This window comes from Humulus lupulus, chromosome X, assembly GCF_963169125.1.
Source record: "Humulus lupulus chromosome X, drHumLupu1.1, whole genome shotgun sequence".
Classification (NCBI taxonomy): domain Eukaryota; kingdom Viridiplantae; phylum Streptophyta; class Magnoliopsida; order Rosales; family Cannabaceae; genus Humulus; species Humulus lupulus.
This window is the reverse complement of record NC_084802.1, coordinates 80,937,384-80,946,464: the sequence shown is the minus strand read 5'-3', so window position 1 is coordinate 80,946,464 and position 9,081 is coordinate 80,937,384. Positions and strand designations below refer to the sequence as shown.

General features: G+C 31.0%; 1 long non-coding RNA gene across 1 annotated transcript; it reads left to right on the top strand.

Annotated features, from left to right (window-relative positions):
* The first annotated feature begins 7,449 nt into the window (after positions 1-7,449).
* LOC133803952 (uncharacterized) lies at positions 7,450-8,819 on the top strand. Its single transcript, XR_009878216.1, has 2 exons — positions 7,450-7,588; positions 8,603-8,819. It is a non-coding gene; the product is annotated as an uncharacterized LOC133803952 (long non-coding RNA).
* The last annotated feature ends 262 nt before the right edge of the window (positions 8,820-9,081 follow it).

Below are 9,081 nucleotides of genomic sequence, written 5' to 3'. Positions count from 1 at the left end.
TTTATATTAGATTTTAAAGAGGTAAAGAAAATATTTAAAAGATAAGATATATAAACTTTGTAAAAATTTTAATATGGAATTCATTTTTTTAATTATTATGGACTCATTATATATTTTATTAAACCTAGTTTTTATTTTTTGAATGTTCTAATACAAAGTAATAAAAGTTATAAATTTCTCAACATAAAAAATTTAATTATAATATATTGTTAATTGTGTCATAATAAAATATTAGCCATTAATTTTTATCTTATTATACAATGCAAAACATAATTTTACAATAACGTATAAATATAGATGGATTAATATAAATTAAAGAGAGAAATTCTAGCAAAAATAAATAGTCTTTCATTTATATTGAATGGATAAATAATAAAATAAATTGGGAAAATAATAGTTTGGACCCTGTGTTTTTCCCAAATACGTAATCGGCCCCTATGTTTTGATAAATGACAATTTGACTCTTATATTTTACAAAATTGATCAAAATAGTAACTTATACCTAATTTTGGTAAAAAAATATTCAAATATAATCTTTCATTTTCAGTTCTTCGACCACTTTCTCCGCTTCTCTGAACTCATCATATCACTAACGACCCGAGAATTGATCTTATAATTGAAAATATTTTGATCAAAATCAGGTCTAAGGTACTATTTTGATCCATTTTGTAAAACACAAGGTCCGAATGCCCATTTAACAAAACACCGGAGCCAAAATGGTATTGTCCCAAATATATAAATATATATTATATATGTATTATGATATATTTTTATTTGATATCTAAAAATTATTAATTGACACTTGTGTGTTTTGTGACGAAAAATAAATAAATAAAGAAAAGTTTCAATATATTATAAGGTTAAACAAAATGAAAAGAAAATAAATAAAATTGATTTATCATGATTAATAGTTTTTTATTTGACAATTAAAATATCTAAATCTTGCAAAGGTTATTTTTTTTTTTAATAAATCTTAAAGAGTTAATTGAACTAAAGAAAGAAAAAAAATAGTTAAGTGGCCATAGGAAAATTTGAGTATTGATGCATAAAAGGGGGTCTTATAACAAAATTATTCTAGCATATGTGAACATATCCCTTTTATGCTAGTATTCTCATTGTTTCCCAAAATGCCCCAAACATATGAAAGACCCTCACCCAAGTTATCCCTCTCTCTTTCACATCCAAGCTGACCCTCACCTAAGTTCCCCCTTCTTCTAATTCTAAGATCTAAATAAAAAAAACAAGGCAGCCACCAAGATTGAATCAATCCGGTCGAGCTTTTGAGGTTGTGGTTTGAGGAAGTTTGAATCCTATCAATGCAAAACAACATTGGGTTTCAGATCTAGATGCAAAAAATTATGAGTAAGTATATTTTCTGTAAATTTAGTTAGGAAACTTGTTCATTTACATTGCTTTAGCTATTTTGAATAAATTTGCGTCTACATTTTGGATTTTTTTTTTACTGTTTAACGGTTGGATTAGAACTGTGTTTTTCTGGGTTCTTTGTCTGCCTCGATAAGTTCAATGAAACTCGACATGCCTTGATGGTTCTCGATGTACCTCGACATGCCACTACACCAAATACCAATTTCCATAACACATGAATATAATACTAATAAAAAAGTAATATGCTAGAGTACTATATTGGGGCCACTTTATGAAAAAAGGGTGGTAATAATTACACCATCCCGCCACTTAGCTTTTTTTTTCATTTGTGAGACCTGAAAATTTGTGAGACCCGAGAGACCCAATTCATTTCCTTCAATTCCTTCTCCTTTTTCCTCATCATTCTCTCTCCTCTCTCTCGGATCTCTTTCTCCCACAAGACCTCTCTCCTTCACTCTTTCTCTCTCACCTTTGTCTTTGTGGAGACTGACCGCTACCTTCCCCTACACGCGCCGGCTAGGGATCTTCAGAGGTCGTCGAAGCTTCGACCATGCGGGCCCAAGCCCTCACACGAAACCAGAGGCGAATGATGACACTGGAGGCCAGCTCTTCTTCTCCTCTTCCTTGTGTGCGGCCAAGCCTTCTTCTTCCCTGCGTGAGACCAGCTAGCTCCGGCCGGTTCAGCAACGACGATTTCGGTCTAAGAACATTGAGGCATTGCCTTGTGGTAAATTGCAGGTGACCTAGGATTACCTTTTCTATTAGTAGTTTTCTTTTTGTTCCAAAATTTGGTGTTTAATGATTCCATTTTAATCAATTTGATTTGTGATTTTAATTGTGAAGGTATTGCCCTGTGCTCGAAATGTGGGGAACTTGGGTAGGGATAAGATGAAGAAGAGGTGCCATTGGTGTCAGAGAAGCGGCTCTCAGATTCTAATCAAATGTTCGAGTTGCCAAAAACACTTTTTTTGTTTGGATTGCATAAAAGAACGGTTCGTTTTCTTTCAATTCATGATAAAAAAATTGTTTTCATTATGCTTCTATATCCGCTTCGGTACGAGACAGTATAGGGAAATTACTGTATTCAACATTTTAGTACATTTGATATTATCACCCTGTTTTTTTTGTTATTTCTTCTTACTTTTTGAGCTCTTTCCTCTAACATCCTTGGTAATTTCCCCTTTTTTGATGTGAATTTGTTCTAATTTCAATATCAGAATATTGTAAATTTTGTTTAGGGAATATATATATATGTGTGTCTTCTAGTTTTGAAAATTTAATGTAGTTATAGATTATTTATATGAACAATTTCAGAAGAAACTGTTTTGGAGTTGTTCTCTTTCACCTTGCCCGTTCCCCTCACTTTAATGAAATCTGGCTAAGCTATAGCTTTACAGTCCAATTAGTCAAAAGTAGCTACAGAATTGATGAGCCCTGGTATCTGATTCTTTGTTTATTGTATATTAATTATGTATGGTAGTTGGTTATGATAAATTGTATAAGTATATTTGCTATATTTGTCTTGCAGCAAGAGAGAAGACCATGGTGGTTAATTTAGAATTTATTAAGGCAATAGTTACAGCTGAAGAGGTGTTGTTGCTTGACCCTCTTCGCCAGGAAGTTCTTCCGTTTGTGGATCAACTCAGGCAACAACTTCCTAATAAAGGCCCATTTCAGATCAATGGAGCAGCAGGTCCTTTTGAGGAACAAGAAAATGAAATGAATGATTTAACAAGTAGACATTGCTTACCTGTTCCAGAGGCTGTTGAAGGTCTGCAATGTGAGCTTCCATTTGAGTTTCAAGTTCTTGAGATTGCATTGGACGTTGTTTGTACGTTCTTGGATTCAAGTGTGGCGGACCTCAAGAGAGAAGCTTACCCTGTTTTGGATGAACTGGCAAGGAATGTAAGCACTTTTGATGTTCTTCAACTTGTGTCATTTTGATGTTCTGAAGTTTGCACTTACATTATCTTGTGTATAGTTTTCCTTGTATTGAATTTCTTCTACTACAGCAACCTAATGAGCAGCTGTTTCTAACTGCTAATACAGTACTTGTCTAAGAGTTTTTAGCTGTTGAAATGCAGCTATCACCCAATACCAGTTATGTTCTCTCAGGCAAAGGGATCATGTATATGGGATCCTGAAGGCAAACGGTATCTAGACTTTCTCTCTGCTTATTCTACAGTTAATCAGGTAGAAAATGTTGGGAAATTGTGTTGTCATGTATATATTTGTTACTTGATGACTGAATTTGTTTCTATCTGAGCCACTGCTGCAGCTTTTAATCTATTCATATTTCAATGTTCTTTCTTTTTTTCTTTTCAATGATTTTCCACTTGCCAACTTGCTTATTACTGTGACGATTACTCTTTTTTCTCTATCTCAAGGAAATGAAAATTCATAGAAGATGTAAGGCAGGAAATTTACTGATATTCAATTCAATCGAATTTATATGAATGACCAGTGCCTGTTTGTATTTTTCATATGAGCTTTTATGGGTTTTGATTTCATAACTTCTTGCTGTATCTTTTGGAAAGATAAGGTAAAGTTCAGGGAGATTATATTTATGATTTAAAACTAATGTGAATTGAACTCTAACCTTGAGAACCAAGTTGAAAAGTTTGTTGATGGGTGTTGTTTTTCAGAGGAACAGCCAAGGAAAACGGAGAATGAACAGCAGGACTAGTATGTCACAACGGGAAGATAGAATTCAAAAAATTGTTTATGTTTCTGACATTGATCAACAGGTAAGCCATTTGCAACTTATTTTTGGTGTTTCCATTAGGCCCATTATTTACGTCTTCTTTGGTGTATGCATAACTAATTCATTGGTAACTGGGACATAGGTCACTGAAGAACAACTTGCAGCTCTTTTTGTCACTTGTGGACAGGTAATTGCTCTAATCTTATGGTATTTGAACTGTTTACAATTCTGTGTTTTCACTGTTTCTCTTACTCTCTGATCGGTGGTTGTTCAGGTACAACTTCTTCCTATACTAGTTTTTTTCCTTTTAATTTGCAAACACTAATATACTAGCCAAAACCCTCACTATATTATTTTTTTAGGAAAACTTTATTTTCTTTAGAAAACCTTTAGCCTTGTATGATAACAAATTTTTACTTTTATGTTTTGCCTTTTTAAAAAAATAGAAAAAAAAAAGAAAGAAATATATTTAATTCATAAAAAAATATCCAAGCATGCCCATGAATGAGATCTCTCTACATTTTGGCAATATGCACTTTGCTTAGGGAAAAAAAAAGACTGCTTATTTCCTATGCAGAAACTGTGAAGCTACACGGGAAAGGAGAACTTGAACCTTTGCTGGCAGAAATCAAAAATAAAAAGGCATAAAGCTAGCTTGCTAAGAAAATTTTTGTTTAAAGATTTCAATGGCCTTGCAATATGACTCCGAACTTGCACATTTGTAGCTTTATGTTTCAAATAAGAATGCAGTAAGAACCTTATTGGCTTGATTTGTTCATGATTAATTGATAATCCAATTTGATGTGAGAAAATGTGTATTAGTATGCATTTCCTCTTGCTGAGGTTAGTTTATGATTATGTGAATCTAACAGAAAGATGAAGCAGGTGAAATATGTTATTAGATAGGATTTGAATGGTGAGCTTAATTTGTTATCATCATTATAAGTATTACTTTGTTACAGTGAAAGGGAACAAAAATACGCATCATTGCTAGTTTGCTGTTAATTTTCCTAAGCTTACTAGGATCGCAGTAGATAGAATGGTATCCCATGAATTTATCTTATTATCTTATAATACTTGTTTTAACTAATTCTGTTATAATTGGTTATGAAATTCTTGTTTTTGCAGCTGGGTAAATTTCTTCCATGGTCACTACTTCAAGCCTTTTCACTTCCACTGCTTTCTGTTGTTATTGTGTTGCTGCAAACTTATGGTAAATTTTGTTATTTTTCAATAAATTTTGTTATTTCCTTGAACATTTTTTGTTTTTCATTTATTGAAATTTATTCCAATAGGTCATTCTATGACATAAATCACTAGAAGAATTTGGTATTGAACATCAGAAGATCACCTTTGCCTTTCTGCTCTTGAAGGTCCTATATGTCCTATAAGTCCTATATAGGTGAATGCTTACTTATTTATTGAGAATGAACAATAAATTTTGGGTTCTTGTATTCAAATATTGATTCTCTGTTTTTTTCCCCTTAATTGTCCTGATTGATAGTATTGTTGAGCTATTATAGTTTGGGCTACAAGGATATGAGCTTTTGCACACAAATCAACTAGTAGATTGACCCAATGATAAAAGCTCACTTGCAAAAGAAACTTTTCTTTATTTTGGATGCCTCTTTATCTATAAGATCCATTGTATTATTGAAAAGACTTGTGATCATAACTAAATCAGTGTATGAAAATCTTTTTATTCCATTGATATAGAGATAGAAGTATTGTAATGTAATGAAGCTGCTAGTATTCTCAATATTTAGTGTGCCATTCATCTATGCATGAGTTAAATAATTAGTGTTCCACTAGTATTCTCAAATGACAAGTGTGCCATTCAACCATGGTAAATATATTAGAAACTTATGTAGAATAAAGTTTCCCATGCCTGAAACTAAAGTTTATGTTGACTCTCAGTTTCCCATTAAACATATTACAGGACAGTCATATAATTAACCATGGTTAATATATTATAAACTTCTTAGTCATCTACTAGAACTTTCTTTCCTTTAGCATTTTGTAATTCTAGCTACAAACCTTTTCTCATCTTTTTGTTTGCTGTTGGCACTTGAGCTAATGTAATTCATCAGGCAATTGTAGAGTGCTTTTTGACGAGTTCTTGTTTGTTGGGAATGAAACAGGAAAAATATATTTGCTGGTTGTTGGCACTTGACTTGTTGTGTGTCATTGTTGAGAAGGAACAATCATTTTTACATACATGTACACATGCATATACAATTTTATAAAGAAAAAATGAAGCTGATGTTGAGAAATATTAGATTAATCAAAATCACTAATCAGTTCAGATTTTTCTTTTTTGCTTATCTTGAACTCAAAAAGTATTACAATTAATTTTCCATTATTGCTTTTTCATTTTAAGTGTATTATGACAGAAGTATCTTTTGGAAACAATGACTAATGTGCTCACTTTATATTGTTTCATTTTAGAAACATGGAGTTAGTGTTTCTTTCTTGGAAACAATAGGGGTCTGCTAGTTTGTTAGAATAGGTGCAATAAATTCTAGATTTGTTTGAAGATATGGTTTTCCGAATGCATTTTCCCTATGTATATTGAAAATCTCCTTCTCCATATACTTAATAATTGTCACAAGAGTTTTTGATTTATTGGTTTCTCTACACAAAACCTATTTTTTAAATTTCTTTAGGACTCTTGCAGAAATTCAAGAAAGAGGACAAGCAGCTTTAGGAAACTGAGGCATTTATGTGGAGATCAACTTTCTTAAAAATAGTTTTCGACTGGAATTAATCAAAAATAGATATAGGATTTCAGTTTACAATGCTCGCCAACCAATGAAACAGAGGTGCATTTTTTGAATGTTATGTTATTTTTTTTACCCTTGAAGTAGTATCATTTGTCATTTTTGTTGATATTACTAGCAGTATTCTGCCCATATTAATTAACCATAACGGTACAAGAGCACACAACATGCATGCCATAGACTACATATGCATATAATATGCCTATAAAATCTTATTTTATATTTCTGTATATATAAATTTAAATATATATATAGTACGTACTAAGGAAGGCTTTAATTATAATAAGGGTTTTTTAAAATGAACTTAATTAGAAAATTACTTATCTGACATAGTGTTTGGAATTTGTTTTGTTTTTTCTAATTAGCTTGGTTTTAAATATTACTGATAAGAGCATAGGCTTTTTTAGTGCAAGCTAATATAATTATTTTCTTTTGATGTTAATATATGTGTTGGTTACTTTCACTACTATTGCTTGAAATGGTCTTCAATAACTACAAGAAAGTGCTACATTACTTTCACTACTATTTCTTCATTTTCTTGTTGCCAAGCCAATTATTTTCAATAACTCAAATTTTATGGTTATCATAGCAGGAAAAAACTGTATTTCTCACCCATTTGTGAATTAATTCAAGCGAAATAGATGGTTAGATAAAGGAAATGGAAGTTGTTCATTGCTCACTTTGGTAGACACATGGAAAAAAGAGACTGATGAAAAAGGTAATAGTTTTACATACTAATTTCCTTCCTCTTCTTAACTAAAGATTTGTGTTTGTCAAACATTTTGATAAGGCATTTCAGATTTTTTTTGGTTATCAATTCTCATTTTAGCTCACAGATTCAAGAAACACCACACAAGAGACATTATAAGTTCATAGTTCAAAGCTTCAAGCATTGAAGAATATATTTTTCTTCTTATTATTCTCAGTTTTCATATCCACCACGACATCATTCTCTTTGCTCTTTTAATTGTTAACTGAAATATATTCAATAGGACCCTATTAATAATCACTATTCTCTGCTATGATTATTTGTGTGTGTGGTGCACAATGTTTTAGTACTGTTGTAAAAATAGTCAAGAACAGATGACACTGCATCTGTTTTTGTTTCGTTTTGGCAAAGTTTGCTTAACCACTCTAAATGCATAATGAGTTTCTTAATGTTTGACAATTCAGCCCTTAAAAAAAACCTATCAAGTCCTTAAGTTCTATAAATAGTAGCAATTAGTTCCTTATTATTTATTTTTTCACAATGACAGATCATAAGGTTTGATATCCTGTTTTCCTCCAAAGTCTTTTGTTTCTTGCATATAATGCGTGTCATCGGAAGTTGAGTTCTTGTTTATTTTTGCTTTAAAAGCTGCAGTTGGAACTTTAATCGGTTTAGGCAATAAAAATAGATCATTTTGATTTCTTGATAGACACAACACCATGCTATATCTACTTTCCTTGCTGAATGGCTGGACTTAAGATGATGTTTGCATTCATGTAGGCATTGTTGGATGATATTTTATATTGGAGAAGATGTTTCCAACAGCATGACATGCTTAAATTTTAATTTTTCTTGAGTTATGTTGATAAAGAGTGAATTTATAATAATTTAGGATCAAAATATTGTGAATTCATTATTTTGTATGTGGTGTCCTCTCTTGGAAATAATTTCCATAGTATTTTTCTTGAAGTAATTTGTGATGCTAGATAATAACAATAAAATATTTCTTTGTTTATTTTGCAGATGTGACAAGCGAAATAGAAAATGATACTTAATTTTGAAGGCTTTGTGTTGGGCAGCTGTAGAATATTTTGTGCTGAAAGTAGTAACTTTTCAATATGTTGAATATTTAAGACTACTTGAATACTTAAAGAACATTTTGTTGTTGATGACAGTGTTGAATGTTTTAAACTAATTTGTGGATTGTTAATACAATGTTGAATGTTTTTACTTTTTGTTATTTGAAAATCAAGTTCATTTGATGATGCTAGTATATATTAGAAAGCTAATTTTAATTATATAAAAAAATTAAAATATAATAGAATAAATTAGTGTTATATAAATGAATATATAATGAGAATTTAAACTTATCTAAATATTAAAATAATACGAAAATTGTGTTATAATATCTATTACAATAACACTTTTTATGTAAAGAATTTTGTTATGGAAACTTCATTATATAACACAAATAATGTGTTATACTAAAGTGTAGTATAACA